This window comes from Diabrotica undecimpunctata, chromosome 1 (genome assembly GCF_040954645.1).
Source record: "Diabrotica undecimpunctata isolate CICGRU chromosome 1, icDiaUnde3, whole genome shotgun sequence".
NCBI lineage: Eukaryota > Metazoa > Arthropoda > Insecta > Coleoptera > Chrysomelidae > Diabrotica > Diabrotica undecimpunctata.
In genome coordinates, this window is record NC_092803.1 from 170,767,107 (window position 1) to 170,784,855 (window position 17,749).

General features: G+C 30.6%; 1 protein-coding gene across 7 annotated transcripts in view; it reads left to right on the top strand.

Moving 5' to 3' along the window:
• Positions 1-17,749, top strand: part of brp (ELKS/RAB6-interacting/CAST family member bruchpilot) — a 528,827-nt gene that overhangs the window by 295,864 nt on the left and 215,214 nt on the right. The window lies entirely within an intron of this gene.

Below are 17,749 nucleotides of genomic sequence, written 5' to 3' on the forward strand. Positions count from 1 at the left end.
TTAGAACAAAAATTGTTTTTCTGTTTTTTTATTTTCAACCTTTGTTTTTTATAGTTTTGCTGCACTATGAAAACTGAAAAATGTTGCCATTGCAATGTAGTTTTTAATTATTGTTAAACTAAATCTCTAGGTATAATATTTAAATTATTGGTTATTTATGCATTAATATTTTAATATTTAGTTAAATTGGTATTCAATAAGGAAAAAAAGACCTATAAAAAACATTTTAAATTACTTTGTACAGTGCGCGTCCAAACTCTCCTCCCCGATTAAATTAATCTCCCTAATTAGCTAAACTAAGACAACTTTTCTCGTGTTTTTATTACATTTTAGTAACCTAATTATTTATATGCCAGAGGTATTGGGAGAATGCCATTATGTAAAATTATTTTTATGTAGGCAATACTTTATTTGAAAGCTCTTTCAAATTTTTTTCAGTGACACCTACACAAACATAAGTTTCATCTCAAACAGCTCAAAATATTCATTTCGATTGTAATTAGTTAATAGCCCAAATTACAGAGAAAAAATGTGCATTGATTAGTAAATTTTTAAAACCAGCACAGCGTTATGAAGGGCAATGCCTTAAGTAACTTCCAAGTGTTTACAACTCCAAAGTTGACACTTTTAAGATACAAAAATCGTCGTTTTTTGATTACTTTTATTGTACCAAATCAACACTTTAGGACAAAATAAGTACAAGATTATGAAAGTACTTATAAAAATTTTAAATTTGACATTTGACACCTTAAATTTGACCCAATAGTTTATGCAAAATTAACTACTGAAAGTCCAAAAAGGTCAAAATTTTTGGTCACTTTTAATTTTTTAAGTAACTTTTAATTACAAATTGAATGAGACTTTATAAGATCTGATCCGTTAATTCTTTTTTGAAATACCTTTAATTGTTTATAACTTTTGCAGTTTATAAGTTTTTATAAATTTTGCATAGCTACAACTTTTCTTAAGATGGAGATCTGGTTCTGCACCGATCCTCTTTTTGACCGATTATATTTTGATGTAGGAATAAAAATATTTGCTAAAAATATTTTTGCCGTTCTCATTTCGCTCTAAAACGGCTGGTTGGATCGTGACGTACAAGAGACCGTTGGAAAGAGAATATCTCAAGAAGGAAATAATAAAGGGTTAGAGTCAGACGATGAATTGTTAAAAAGACCTTAAGACGTTCAGTGCTCGTAACGCACCGGTGTGTCAAGCTGTGTCTTGTAGAGGGGCACATGACGCACCGATGCGTCATATTCCCTATCGAATACAATCCAGTGTGAGTATCGAAGGAGTGAAGAACTTATGGTAAGGTGTGTACGTCTCAAAAATAAATTGGGATAACAGTTAATTACAGAATAAATATGAATGACTCTGGTGTATGTGAGGCAAAAAAAAATAAGGAAAGACTTACCAGACTTACCATTGTACCCAATGTGCTGATCAGTCAGGTTTGTGTGCTGGGAAACGCTTTGAAGACTATCACAAGAATTAATGTTTGTAAAAATAAAAAAGGTTTTTGTTAAAATGATGTTTTTGTTTAGATAATAAGCAGGTATGTTTTATTTTCTGTTTTAATTATTGCTTTTGAATAAAAACCAAACTAATATTTTTTTTTATATGTATACAGAAACAACGAGCAGAGAATTGATGTAAATATGAATTTAAATTTGTTATTTATAAACAAAAACGAATCCTTAGGAGACTCTACTTCCGCTCATTGAAAGAAGAGTTGTGTTTTAATTTTATATTGAACAAATTTCACGAGCAATTAACTTTAAAATATTTTAAATTATTTTTTAAAGTTTTGCAAAAGAATGCTAATGTCTTCTTCAGGGCTTCCGAGGTGTCAGTCTCTCGAGCCCCCAGGCACTACTCCACTGATCACATCAAAGCAATACTGGTGCTGGTGCTGGGAATAGAGGACGGGTCATTTATACCGTCGATAGGGACTTGGCTTTGGTGGAGGTTGGCGTGGGGGCAGTGGTTGGTGCAAACATTTCTGACACTGGTATTTTGATTCGCGAAGGAGCGAACGATATTTTCTTTATGAGGGTCTCCCTCCCTTAAATATGTTTCTATGTTGAAGGTTGCCGTATGTCGTCATCTCTTATAAAAGATGTCCTCGTTCAAAAATATGTCCTTAAAATAAAAATGATTAAGAGTAATTTAAAACGAAATGTTAATAGTTACTACCAGTTTTAATAAATTGAACGAAATTGGTCCATATTTAACAGCGATATCATAAATTTTTCCTAGTGATGAGGATTTGAAGTTTCCGAGGGCCGACAGGAGAAGATTTCTTCCAGCAGCGAGCCAATTTGGCTACTCGAGAAAACAGTCAGCTTTTTTATATTTTTTTACCATAAATAGCTGTGTTTTTATTTTTAATAAAAATTATATCCTCATCAACTATAGGCTTTTAACCATTGAATTGCGCTGAATTTAAATTTTAATTGTTATAAACAAAGTAGGTGTTAAACTCCACTTCCATTAATCGCAGAAAACTTTGTCTTGACTTCAGCTGTAAGAATCAATAAGTTAAAAATGTGTCTAATGTATAGGGTGCCCTGTAACTTAATTAATTTATAACGCAAAAATTGCCCTTACTTCAAAGCAATAAGTAAGAGGTTGAAACATTTTCTAAGCAAATATTTTTAGTTCTACATAAAAATTTAATCGACCAAGAAGAGTCCGTTTAGAACTAGATCTCTATCTTTTTTATAAAAAAAGTTCTGGCTCTGCAAAATTTATAAACTTTTAAGAATTTTTATAAACAATTAAACGTATCTCGAAAAGGAATTGACAGATCGGATTTTAGAAAGTCTCATTCTATTTATAATTAAAGGAGCTAAAAAATGTTGGTTTATACATAAAAATAATTTTTACAAAAGTTATTTCAAAACTAAAAATTTAGAAAATTTGACATTTTTGGGCCTTCAATTATTAATTTTGTATAAACTCTTGGCTTAAATTTCATAAAGAGGCTCAAATTAAATCTTTTTATAAGTACACTAAAAATATTTTATTGATTTTACCTTAAAATGTTGATTTAATACAATAAAAATAATCAAAAATCACCTATAACTGTTGGTTATAACCAAAATTATAATTAACAGTCTGAAGCTGCAAACACTATTCATTTCCCTTCATACAGCTTTGCTGGTTTCAAAAATTCATTAATTAATGCATAAAATCATTTATTTTTGTCTTATAGTCGTGGTCTATAACAATTGATGCATTCTCATGTATAAAACTTAAATAAGTATTTTTTTTTTGGTTGCCTACACTGAGGTACTTGTTCACAGTTTTCGATGTTATATAGTGATGTAATCATTTATAAAATACTTTTAAATAGATCGTAAGTAATACACCATTTTTTACAATACAACATTCTACTGGACCACCATTTTTAATGAGAACGTCATTGAATTACATCAAAAAGTATGAGCAGTTAACTTAATTTAGTTACCAAAAAAGGTATTATTTCAAGTTTTATTGTCCAGAAAATAAGGTGCTGTATATTTTTGGAATGAAACTAATAATCATATAGGTGTCGATGGAAATAACTGGAAAGACCTTTTAAATCATGGTATTAGTTGACAAATTATCCCATTTAAAATAATTTTACAAAAGTTGTATCAGTGCAGTTTCTTGAATGACAACGTCGAGTCACTGAAGTACGACAGAACTATAAACGTGCCTTAGCTTAATTATCTTAAAACTTTAATAATTTAATTTTCTTATTTCAGCAAATATATGTGGAGATACTTCAGACGCTCACTGTACATTTTTTAAATGGTATTATATTATAATAATATTCTTACATTGATAAAGCGATTACTTCCTTTATAAAATTATTAATCAGATTAAACATTCTTAACCACCACAAAATGAAATGCCAAACATAATTCGTTTGGTCTTAATATTGTCAAAAACAATAATTTTTAGCTTTACCTTTGGCTTATATCTTTAATCCCCTGATTTAAGGATCTTTCTCCTTGACATTTTCATAATTCAAATATTGGGTCTCCAAGGGTTTGTTGAATTTAATATGCGTTTGGCCCTCTTTATTTTTAAAAATGGATGTAAATGAGTAGGCAACAGGAACGAAAGGAAGACTATTAATATTTGATTTGGTTAACTTTCTGATCTGATTTTGTCCTTTTTAATTGATTCTGGGAGTCTGATACATACACTTTAAATTTTTAGACTTAAAAGTGTCAAAGTATCCTTAAAACCATCTAGTGACTCATTATAACCGATCATGGTAACTTTAGTTTTCAATACTGTGTAATGTTACTCAATATTGAATTAAAGTGAAAAACACTTTAAACGTTTAACATAAAATCAATTTAAACGTTGAATCACAAAAATCTTAGTAACAGAACATTGGAGTAATCATTATTTTTTTATAACAGACATTTTTAGACTTTTGAAGCTGAAACTTTTGAGGGATGTTTTTGTACCCTCAGGATGATATCAAAATCCACGTTATGATTGATGATCTGCTGACTTACTAGTTAGTGTTAGTATACTTTTACTCGGAATATCTTCTTTCATTATTGGTAACCAGATTTTTTACCACATTTTATCGATGTAGTTGCTAAATAACTTGTTGCATTTAGTAGTATGAAGGCTGCCTTCTCTTTCCTCTTTTTACTGTAAGTTTCTTTTATTGTTTTAAGTATTGATGCGTATTATTGATGCTAACGCTTAGTGGTTGAAGTTTCCCTTAAATAAAAGTTGTGCCAATCGCAAGTTATGTTTTAAATGCAGTTTTTATTTATTTATTTTGTACGTTCGACTGGATTGAAAATCAAAAGATCAAAACTCAAGTGTAATTACTCGATGTGGTTCATCATTATCATCATCACGTTGATACAGCCCTTAAAAGACCTCTACTTTTTTTTCAAGATTTTTGCGTCATTCTGCTCAGTTCCTTGCTTGGGTTCTAGAAGCAAGGGACTAGCTTGTCGATTCTGGTGGCAATATCTTTTCCACTAAACTGTATACTTATATATTTGATATTCTGTAGTTCAAAGTTATATCTACGCCTCTATATTTTGTTATTTCGGTATTTACCAGAATTTAAGATGTTTTAATACTAAAACATCATCATGGCTAAAAATCATATACAGTATGAATTTGTTTATCCAATATATCCACCCATTAAAATTGTTTAAACTTATTTTCACAACATCTTTTCTAACATTTTTTTTTAGAAAGATCTCACGAAATCTGAGAAAGTTATGTTGGGGCAGCTGCTTAAAAAATTGTCCAGTTAATATCGTGTTTTGTGTGATCTATCTAACTAAAAGTTACTACGATTTTTTATATAGGTATGCAATACACTTCATCTTCTGTCTTGCATTACAATCTACTGCAATAGTATCTCTCCATCGTATCCTTGATCTCCCTAGCTGTCGCTTTCATTTTGGGTTCTATTCCCAAACGAGCTTTACCGCAGACTGATCTAGTGTCTTGATATTGCCTTCATGATTTTAATGTTTCTGCATTTATTATTTTTACTATGTCTGGCTGGTTATATAATTCTTCCAATTATATGTTAGTTCTCACTCTGTATTGCTGTCTTGTTAAATCCTGTACTGGTCCAGTTATTTTTTTAAGAATTCTTCTTTCTGTGACTAATCGGTTTTCATTTTGTGTTATTATCGTTCATGTTTTACATGCATACGTTATTCTGGGCCTTACGAATAATTGGTAAATTCTTTTTTTTTTACTGCGGGTTTCATTATTTTTTGCTGTACAAACCTGCAGTGATTTCCACCTTATACTCTGTTGTTAATCCCTTGTGTACAATTGTTGTTAGGTGTGATCAAAGCTCCCGAATACTTAAACTGGTGAACCCTTTCAAAGTTGTATTGGAGTCGGAGGCCAATTTGTTTTGCAGCCTTTTCCAGTTTAATAAAGTCTTTATTGACCCTAATAGTTGTATTTTTCAGTCATCTAAAGACGAGAAGTAGATAGGTAGCCACTATAGGACACTTTGACTTTTGACCTCTGACGTTACCGACGCGCTGAGCTGTGTTGAAATAGATTACGTATTAATAGATTAAATAATATAAGGGGATAAAACGGTAAATGCATCTCTCTTTATATATTATGAACATCTTCAGAGTCGCTCTGAATAACATCAAAGACGATCTGAAAACCATCAGAGGCGCTCTAAATAATATCAGAGATGATCTGAACAACATAAGAAACTTATGTTGTTCAGATCTTAGATTTCAGATCTAAAATTACCTCTTATAAAGTTGAGACGATCTCAACATTATAAGAGGTAATTTTTAACATTTTTTGAAGATTTTTATCGCGTTTCTCTTAGATTTTTGTCGTATTTGACAATTTTCTTGTAGTTTTAACACATTTTAATATTTACCGCGTCGATTTTCCCATCTAGTGTTGATTTTCCCATCTAGTGCGTCGCTTTTGTTATTGTATGCGTCTAAATGTCGAAAACAACAACCTCCGCTGGTGTTCAGTTCGTCTCTAATCTTGTTTAGAGCGCCTCTAATGGTGTTCAGAATATATAGAGATGCATTTAGCGTTTCATCTACTTATATTATTGAATAATATATTCATATTATTAAATAATAATCGCATAATCTATTTTAACATCGTTCGCGGCGCAGCGCGTTGGTGACGTCAGAAGTTAAAGGTCAAAGTGTCCTATAGTACCTACCTATCTACTACGAGATTTTCTGTGTTTGTTTTTCGTATAATGTTCTCCAAATCGATAATAAAGAGAAGTGGAGACAGGAAATCTCCCTGGTTTAGGTGATTATTTATTGTAAAGAAGATCTACAATTTTGCTTAAAGTCTTACTGCCTTTCTAGACCTCTTTACACAAGATTTTGTGATACTTATAAATTACTTTCTATTCTGTTTTCTGTTTATCTCCGTCATAGCATTCCACAGCTTCACTCGTACGGTGCTATGATATGCTTATTTTACTAAGTTTTATTCCCATCATTATGCAATACACTACATCAAATAAATATGAAAAATCAATAAAATATAAAGAAAAAAAAAATATAGTAATATTATAGTATCTAACTGAACAATATCAAATGAAGGTATTTATTTTAGTTTTCCAGTACTCGTAAATTTTACTGAAATATTTGTTATAGTAGATGTATGTAACATAAAAATCTATGAGCAAATTCAGGATTTTATTGTTGCGACATTACGCAGTACGACTTATTTATGTAGTGAAACGTCGTAAAAGTTATTTTTGTTTTCCAAATAAATCCTGATATTCCTCATACAAACAATACGATGTTGTATATCCACAAGATGTTGTAGACAACTGTGTTCTTTTAATATATTGACTCTTCAGATCGTGGGTTTACATTGTAAGCTAAGAAACTTAAGTTTTGACGTTTCATATACAATACACTGTTGTTTTTACACACTTTTAAAAATAACAAGTATTAAAAAAATATAAAATTTTTTTCTTAAAATAGGTGTAGAAAGATATCAATACAAATATTTTCTTTTGATTACTTTTGGTATGTCTTACGATTTATGCTATATTTTTTATTGTATCTTCATAAAACGTATCCGTTAAATTTTGTCTTATACAAAGCTGCTCTTTGTACATACTGCTTGTATGGATAATTTATGTTATTGACCGCTTGAGTTTAATGTCAGTTACTATGAGTCTCTTTACAAAGTATGTATACATTTATTATGTCTTTCCATTACTATAGAAGCAGATAATAACTGGTGCTGACTCAGACAAATCGTTATTCACTCAATTAATCACTGCGAACTCATACAAATCGGTATTTTCTAGCTTCAAACTACTATCCAATCCAAAATGAGTATGTTATTAATTATTTTATTCATGTGACCACTCTTATTTCTATACTAGGAAACCTCAAACACAAACTTTTCCATCTCCAAAAGATCCTAATATTGAACAGTTATTTTAGTCCGTAATCCAGAAGTTACCTATCAACATCTTAATCATCCAACACATCCACGTGCATCTAATTTTAGTTGTACTCCTACATTTCTCGTATACATTCCATATCTTCGCTTTGTTATATACAGATATATACAAAAGAATTGCCTTTGTTCAAAATTATTAGATATGGTAAGTTCAGAAGAAGGCATCAGGACTGTTTTTTCCCACGAAAATTTTCGAACTTCGGCTTCCTCTCAAATATATATCACATTTTTCTTCGACAAAGACGCTTGCCATTGTCAAGCAAGGTAGTTGTAATGCTTCCTGCTGGTGGTTGAAGTAATTTTTTTATTTGTTTGAGTTTTACTTCAAGCACTAGCAAACAGCGTTACTACCTTACTTGACAATGGCAAGTGTGATCTTGTAAAATTGTCGTCAAAACAATGGTTTTCCTCAAAACCAAAATTAGTCCTTTTGCAATTTTCAATATTTCTCTATTTATATCTATTCTTCCTAGAATGGCTTCGTTGGAAATGTCTATGATATTCTGAGCGTCCTGCGCATTACTTATATTTCAAATATGTTATGGATTTCTAACATCTAAAACTTCAGTTTCTATACAACAAGGTTACTTCCTTCCAATCTGTACATATTGACATATGCATCCTGATTATGGATGTTGTGGTTCTTCCACAGATCTTATTGTTCTTTTCACACCGTCTCTATCTATCCCTTTTCTGGATTGCACATATAGCGTATGACGAAGACCGGGTTTATTAATTTTTTAACTGTATTTGTCATTTTCTGGACGTTATCCAACATACTAGATACTTTTCTGCTTAGTGTATTTGTTGTAAGTTAAATATACTGGGAAATGACTACTGTTTTTTTTCCTGTGGTTATGTTCAACACAAAAGCATTGTGGTCCCTTATTACTGCATCAATAAATATTGAAGTCCCTCTTGACTACTGGCTAGGGTAACTGTATCACCTTATTACAGAATCTAATAATATTTATGAACCTCCCGTCATCTTTATGCCTCCGTGAATTTTCTCGACAGCATTTTAAAATATGTTCCCTAAGTACATAAAAAGAGAGTTGAAAAGAGAGAGGAAAAAGCAGCCTTGTCTAACACCTTTGGATAGGAATGCTTTTGGTTATCCTATTATAAATGCTTGCCGAAGATGAATTTATTGACACTTTGGTGCAACCTCAGTTCGCAAAACAAGTTTATAAGGGCAGTATGTCTCACCAGATCAAAAGCTTCATTATAGCCAATGAAACAGAAGTGTACATCCAAAGATTGATGCCTACATTTTTAAAGCAGTACAGTGAGCACAGTGAGTCTTTAGTACCAAAACCCAAACGGAAACAATACTGTCCCTTTACTACATAGTGATTGCATATTGCGTGTGTACGTTGCTTTATGATTATTTTAATTACCTTTAGTAAATGGCTCATTAAACTAATTGGACTTTATTATAAAAATAGAATGGAACCAGTCACTTGGAAACATTCCTGAGCAGTATATCTGATTTAAGAATGTTGTTAAGAACCTAATATTGTAATCAACTAGTAATTTAAGCAATAAACATCTCAGTATATACTTTATCTTAAACAGAAACTTTAGAAGCTGAGTGTCTTGTATGATTGATCTCTAATAGGTTTTCCATTGGCGAGTCTTCCTGACTTGTTGTTACTGTTATCGTTAAATAATTCTGTATATAAACAAATAACATAACAAAATTCATATTCTTTATATTTGGTCGGGGTTCATTGTTCGTCTGTTATCATTTATATTTAAGATACCCAACTGATGCTTTTTTGTTTCTAGGTTCTGTTAAATCTTTCACTTTCTTATGTGCGTTAAAAAGATTATGCTTATTTCGTAGCTGTTCAAGCTATTAGCACTGTTTTCCCATTCAAATTTTCTTTGCTTCTTTTATTCACTTTGTGACGTTTTTGTAGATTCCATTGAAGATATTCTTAAATTTTCTTCTTTCTTTCGTCAGTAAAAAGATTAAACACAAAAGGTTGATGTAACCTCGGTGTAACAACTTTTTTTGTGGCAATTTTAACACCCTTGGCCATCTAAGGTCTGCCGGTAAGCGGTTCGAAATCTTTGGATGCCTCACCATTTTTATTCTCGGAATGTTCATGTTACTCTTTAATGCAGCGATTTTCCCTTGACTTTCACATATATATGCCGTTGACCACAAAACTGATTTATCCGCCTTAAAAACTGATATTTTCTCTGGGAAAAATAAGTACACTCCTCCTCCTCCTCAGTCCTAATCCCTTTTGGGATGTGGTGACACCATCAGGCCTTTACAGTTTTTTTCACGATTTCCTTCCATTCTTTCCTGTCCTGGGCTAGTTGCTCGGCTTCATGTAACCCTTGGTTAATCAATAGTTTTGTTAGATCTACCCAACGGCTTGGAGATCTTCCCCTATAGATAGATAAGTGCACTAGTGCTATACTAATCCTAGAAGCGGGTTGCTGCTTTCGAAATCTGCTTTTTCTGATGTTTTATTTTCGACTTTTCCTTCATTATATTCTTCTTCTGTAACTCTGGACATGAGGCCCTTGCAGTAGGGTGCTACTTGGTATCCAGCTGAATCCCGGTTTGTTAACGAGGTATCCTTCTTTGTGTTGTTTTAATGGATACACCAAGTTGACCCCTGTAGGAACATTGGGTACTTGAATTGTCTTGACCAACAACCCATTTTGCAAGTTATTCAAGAAAACCACGGTGTAAACCTTTTAGGTAATTAGTTAATCGAGATACCTCTCATTTTTCTAGGTCCCTTCCTAACACAAAATTTTCTTTGTAAAATCAGTTGAGCCAGTTCAAATCATTACATAGTCCCCCTGATAATGTTCAAATATTTGATTTTTATACGACAAGTAATCCTTTTTTATTACTTATAGAAATTTCAGGCTCTGTCAATAGTAAATACACTGTCGGAACAAAGTAATTTCTTACTGTAAGATGTAATGATTTTTATCTAAAAATGATACAGTTTCTTTGTGGGCTATAAAGATTGTCTGAATAATTCAAATAACCGTTTGTAGCTCTAAATTTTAATTATCCTTCCTAATTTGAACTTTATCAGATTGCAAATATAAACGACACCTTCGAGCTTTATTAACCCTTTTGCCAATAAACGTTTTATTGCTTTATTCTAATTATCCGTGCAAGTTTCGTAAAGGCAACCACGTATAGCTTTAGTAAATGGTAGAAACGGCAGATAAATTGTGGAACGTTTAGTTAAATTATGATGGGTTCTACGCGTGGGTCCTAAAATTCCACAGCAATCCTATATAGTATGTTAGTATACTGAAATATATCTGACCCTGAATAAAAATTGACGGAATCAAACAACAATTTAGAGTTAACTAGGGCTGAATGTAGTAATATAGATATTTTTCTTAAAGGTACCTCTTGTGATGACCACTGGTAGTAACATTGGAAGTTTTATTAACTGTTTCTAATTTTTTGTTTAAATAAATACACATTTTGATTGTACGATGGCCGGTTTGGAATTAAGCGATGATCAGTGGGACTCAAAAAGTTGTTACGTTAAAATTTAATTCCACGTCACTTAAAAAGTAAATTATTTAATTTACTTTATTTTACGTTCAATAAGAAAGTTGCATTTTGTTCTATATAAAGGCAAATAAAATTAATATATAATTTTATATACGCAATAATGATATTTTTAAAATTGTAATCATTTAGTTTACTGGAGTATTATTCAACAAGCATAATGGTAGTTATTATTTACGAAGATAAGGTTTACAATAATATTACATCATCTGAGTGAAGAATAGTCATTATATGCGAGTAGGATACTATACTTGTCCATGAGAGTCAAATAAATTTATCCAAATTTAGGTACCTAACACTTTTTTATTAAAAACATTTAAACTACTTAACATGCTAAATATGTACTAATTAAAAATATTAAATAATGTTTGCATTTGTACATTGGTCTAAAGTAAATAATAATACCTATTATTTACTGTATAACGTCATCCAGTGAAAATATTTTTATTTAATATCTGATAAAATCATAGGAACAAGCTGAATTTTGCGGAGTATAATTTTTGCTTAATATTAATTTTGATACCCCAAAAAAGATGCAAAAAAATTTTACCATCTCGGGCTTCCCCCTAAAACCCCTCTCATAGGGGGGTAAAAACGCAAAAAAATCGATTTACCAAAAATATGTGCGCGTAGAAAAAAATGTTTCAAATAGAAAATGTAGCTGAGATAATTTTAAACAAAAATGATATTAGCACTTTTTGTGTAGAATGAATTGCTCTCTCAAAAACAACGCTACCGTCGATTTTGAATGTCAGTTACGTGCGCGAAACCAATGTTCATTAATTGCATTAGCTCGACGCTAAAAATTCGATATCTTTTGATCCTAGTGTCTCATCGACAAAAATCAAGATGCGTTTTAAAGGTAAAAAGTGCAGCTTTCGTATGCAGATTTTTGTATTTTGCCGGGAATAAACTGAGTTTTTATAAAGGTGTTAAATAAATAAACAAAGCGCGATTTTTGCCATTTTTTACAATTCTCGTCAGATCAATAAAATGTATCACCTTCATTGAACATTCGTAGTAAAATTTCCATTTTTAGATATTAATCTTTAAAACATACGACATGAAATTTCAATTTTGAGTTGAGGCATGTGAAATATGAATAAAAAACGCAAAATTGAATGCTTTACATTTCAAACATTCGCACATCATGAGAAGTGCCTACAAGAAGACGGTTTTGGTTATAGTTTATAGCAAAAGTTTTTTTAAAAAACGTACTAGTTTAATTAAAAAAACGGGTGTGGCAGTCCAGTGGGAATGCCGGTAGAAGTTACACTTCTATACACGCATTCGCCGTTACAAATTTATTTGGGAGTCAATCTGCACAATCATTACATATGTAATGCTATAGGTAAGACATAGCAGAAAGAGAAACATAATTACCAACTTACTAACAATTAATAAACAACATTTGACCTGTAATAGGAGTATAGTAAATGAAGGATTGAATCAATATTTTGATGAAAATGTATATTTTTATTTTTATATATGTATGAAAAGAGTTGAATGCAAAAATTTTTTTACACATACTCTGCAGTAAAATTCATTATTTATTTTGTTATTAATATAAAGATACAATATAATACACTGCAACATAATTCAATATAATAATACAATACAAATTAAAACGCAATATTCATAAGTATTTAAAAATGACAATAATATACATAATTTTTCTACTTACGCATGTGTTTAATTTACCATGTAATAATATTAATTAAAAAGGTCCTCCCCGACTGGGAATCGAACCCCGGTCTCTCGCGTGACAGGCTGGGATACTGACTACTATACTACCGAGGACATGACACAATCGTATTTCAAAATTGACAGTTCTGGGTCATACAGTGATTTATTGAGATTATTATTTTGAAATACAAAAGACTAATATAATTATCAATATTTAATAAATAATACAAAACATATCACATAAATAATAATATTAATAAATATTTTATTATATATGTAATATTATATGTATATTAATATTATATACATTATTAAATATAGATACAAAAGGAACATTTTTATATTCGAGAGAGGAAGAGAGAGAAAATATATCTTCTGTCTCTCTCTTACTCATTATCTTACATATGTAATAATTTCACAGATTCACTCCCATACCAATTTCCAACGTGGAGCGCGCGTATAGAAGTATAACTTCAAAAAAATTAAACTTTCTAGATTGTTTGTTATATGAAAGTTTAAATCCTGCATTTTTTAAGTATATTTCCAATGCCTCAGATTTGTTGCCAAAACTCAAAACTAAAATTTTATGCTACAGGCTTTGAAGTTTAGGCTCTGGTAGTCGAAACTTTATAGTGGCCAGTCAATAAAAGGGATAGATTGTATTGATCTAATGAGAATCATAAAAAATGGCAAAAGTCAATCCAGGTTTATTTATTTAATATCTTTATAAAATATGAGTTTACTTGCGGCAAAATACAAAAATTGCATACGAAAGCTGAACTTTTTACCTTTAAAACGCATCTTGATCTTTGTCTATAGAACACTTAAATCAAATAATATCAAGTTTTTACCGTTAAGCCGTTACAGATTGTATTGAACATTGATTTCGCGCGCGTAACTGAAATTTAAAATCAACGGTCGCTTCAATCGTTGTTTGTGAGAGAACGGTTTACTCTACACAAAAAGTGCTATTAAACACATTTGTTTAAAATTATCTCAGCTATATTTTTTAGTTAAAACATTTTTTCTATGGCGTACGGATTCTTGGTAAATTTTTAGCTTCCTATGAGGGCGGTTTTAGGAGCAAGCCCGGAGGTAAAAGTGGTAAACTTTTTTGCATCTTTTTTGGGGTCCCAAAATTAATATTTTTGGCAAAGTTCAGCTTGTTCATATGATTTTTAAAGGTTGAGTGGCATTTTCGTCTCTGACGACTGGATTATATTAAAGTCGTTACTATCTGAATTATAGATGCAAATAATTAGAGGTTGTACCGCATCCACAACTTTCTCAGTGTTAAAATACTGAACGATTAGATCTTCACTGTGTCTAATACAATTTTACCATTTTCATGCGATTCTGTCCATAAACTAAGAACGTTACCTGTCGTTTTGGATGCATACTTGTTATGCAATTTTTTACACTACTCCACACCAACTCAATTGCTTTGGAGTGGCAATGGTACGGCGAAAGTACTTCAAGTACAAACTTCTTTTGAACTTTGTAGGCTTTGCACTTCTTTAGTAAATCGACTTATAACAATATGTCATCATTTTTTTTGTTAACCACGCCTTTAGTGCTTTTTTTTGTCCAGCTGCTTGAACGAATTTTTTTTTTTCTACTTTTGATTGATAATATGCAATATCCAGCACTATTACGTGTGGTTGCTCTAATTTTTTAAAAAAATTTTATTCAAACTGTTCTTTAAAACTAAATCCGTCCATATTTCCATGGTAAATGCCTGTACTCTTTGTGCACGAAAAAATTAAAGTGGCGTTGGGTATAAAGCCCCTTATCATTTCCAACATGAAATATAATGTATATATATATATATATATATATATATATATATATATATATATATATATATATATATATATATATATATATATATATATAATATAAAATATTATAAGTAAGTATTACTAAATTTGGAACTAGATTTTATTGTGCCATGGAATCAACGTTTTTGGCAGGAAACCCTTGCCTTTGTCAAGATTCTAAAATGTACAAGATTAGGAACAAAAAGTTATTGTAAAATATATAAAAAAAACTTACCAAAACGTAAAACGGGACACTGGCATTAATGTATTGAGAGAAGTAAAAATTTTTATCTGATATCTCATGGTTTACTGTCATTAATATATAATTACTTTTATATGGGCGTCTCGTTGGTGTTTTCGGAAAAGGTTAAGTGGAGATATGTTATGACTTTAAAGAGTCTTTTATGGTGTTATATTTATTATTATTTAAATCAGATTAAAATATATTTTATTTAGGTTATGTGTATCTTTTTTGTCATTGATTGCGTTGGTATGTCTTTTTATTTCTATTAATTCGTATATCTCCCCCTTCTTTTTTTGTTTTGCTCGGTTTTTAAAATTTTTATGTTTTCGAAGTCAAATTTACGCTTTTTCTCATTTTTATGTTTTGTGAGCGTAGTGATATTGTTCTTGTCATATTTGTGAAAACGAATTCTGGATTGAAGCAGTTGTCTGGTTTGACCAATATAGACACCTTCACAGTTAATACATGGTACCTCGTAAACAACATGTGATTTTTTGTGTTTCGGAGTTTGTGTTTTTATTTTGGTGAAATAGTTATTTAAAAGGTTATTGCGTTTGTGAGCCACTGTTATGTTATATTTGGCTAAAAGGTTCGCTAGTTGTTCGGATAAACCTTTTATATATAAAAGAGTTGTATATAAAAATATGAATTTTTTCTGTCATTGGATTAATGTCAGTATCCCGTTTTACGTTTTGGTAAGTTTTTTATATATTTTACAATAACTTTTTATTTCTAATCTTGTACATTTTAGAAAGGCAAGGGTTGCTGCCGAAACGTTGATTTCATGGCACAATAAAATCTAGTTCCAAATTTAGTATTACTTATTGAATTCAAACCCAAGAAATATTAATTTTATATTCAAAATAGTATGGTTCAAGAAAGTTTATAAAACTATATATCATTTATAATATTCTTAATTGCAAACTTAATTGACTTTGACAAATCTAAAGTTTTTGAGTGTCGACGATTTCTCTTACTTGTTAGTTCTTTAGAATGCCCGCTCTGAGATACCGCAAGTATCACATGTGCGTTTCTGTAATGCCATAACAGTATGCCATGATCCATGTTACCCTTTTCCCATTTAAAATAACTTTCCAATTTCAGTACTAAACGCCGCCTGCCGTTGTAGACAATAGTCTACATTTCGAACATTTTTGATTTTCTCACAAATTGCTCATTTTACTTCATTTAAGCACCTCTGTGAATACAACTACCACACAACGCAAAGGACGATGAGTTCTACCAGAGAGTCAACAAATACCAAAAAACAAAACAGACGCCTAAATACCAACAGAGAACAGTATAATAAGTAGCACAACTAAGTCCGATGCGCAATTACAAAAAGAAAGTTAATGTCTGATCTTACATCAACAAATTTCGAATGAATCCTTAGAAAGTATTACCCAATTAAGGCGTAATGTGTATCCATAAACGTATACCTCTAAATAATCAAGTTTTATTTATATATAAGTTTTCATGCCTGTAGAAAGGGGTTTACGCGCCATTATGTAACCCATTTTAAGGAGTCTTTTTCTTTAAGAATAATATGTTCTTTGAAATTGTCCTACTAAACTTAGATGTAACGGCATAAGTTTGAATATTTGGTAAACCTACATTATACACAACAAGAAATTAATCAAAAATCATTGACAAATATTTATTAATAAATTCATTGTATAAATACGATATATTCGATATTATTGCCATACGAAATTATTAATATTATTAAAACGAAAACTTGTTGATCAGTGCTTACAGACACAGCAGATCAGTAAAATATTATACATAAAGATGTTTCGGCTTACTAGACCAGTGTCGAAGCCTTTAAAAAAGGTAAAAAGTCAAAAAAATTATAGTAGAATGAAACCTATTGGAAAAGGAAGAGTATATGCTAAAAATTGAAAGAAAAAATTAATTCCACTCCATCTGAGCTCGGGAAGTGGGATTGGGTGAGTTTTTAAGGGTAAAAATCGGTTTATCGAGATTTTCGGCGAAAAAAGTTAAATGGCAAAGTTGTAGGTATCAAAAAGATCTACAACTTTTGTATTTACACTTTTTTCACATAACCTCAAAATTTTTGTGGAAAATTCAAAAAACTAAGTTTTTGATTTTTTATTTTTATCTTTTACAAAAAAAATGTGGGCTTTTTGTTCATTGAAATCTCTACTTTCCAAAAGTGTAAAAAAATATACATTACTATGGGAAATATTCTCAAAAAACGCAAAAAACGAAGAAAACTCGAATCGAAAATTTTTTTTTCATCATTTTGTACAATTTTGAGATATTTATTAAAATTAGCACTGTAATTACTCATATTACGTAAGATTTTATGGTACATTGACAAATAAAAAAATAAATTGAAATATTCTACTATAATTAATAAACAATTAAGTTAATAATGTTTATATTTGATAAGACATCTACAATATTATAAGAAAGTTGTAGAAT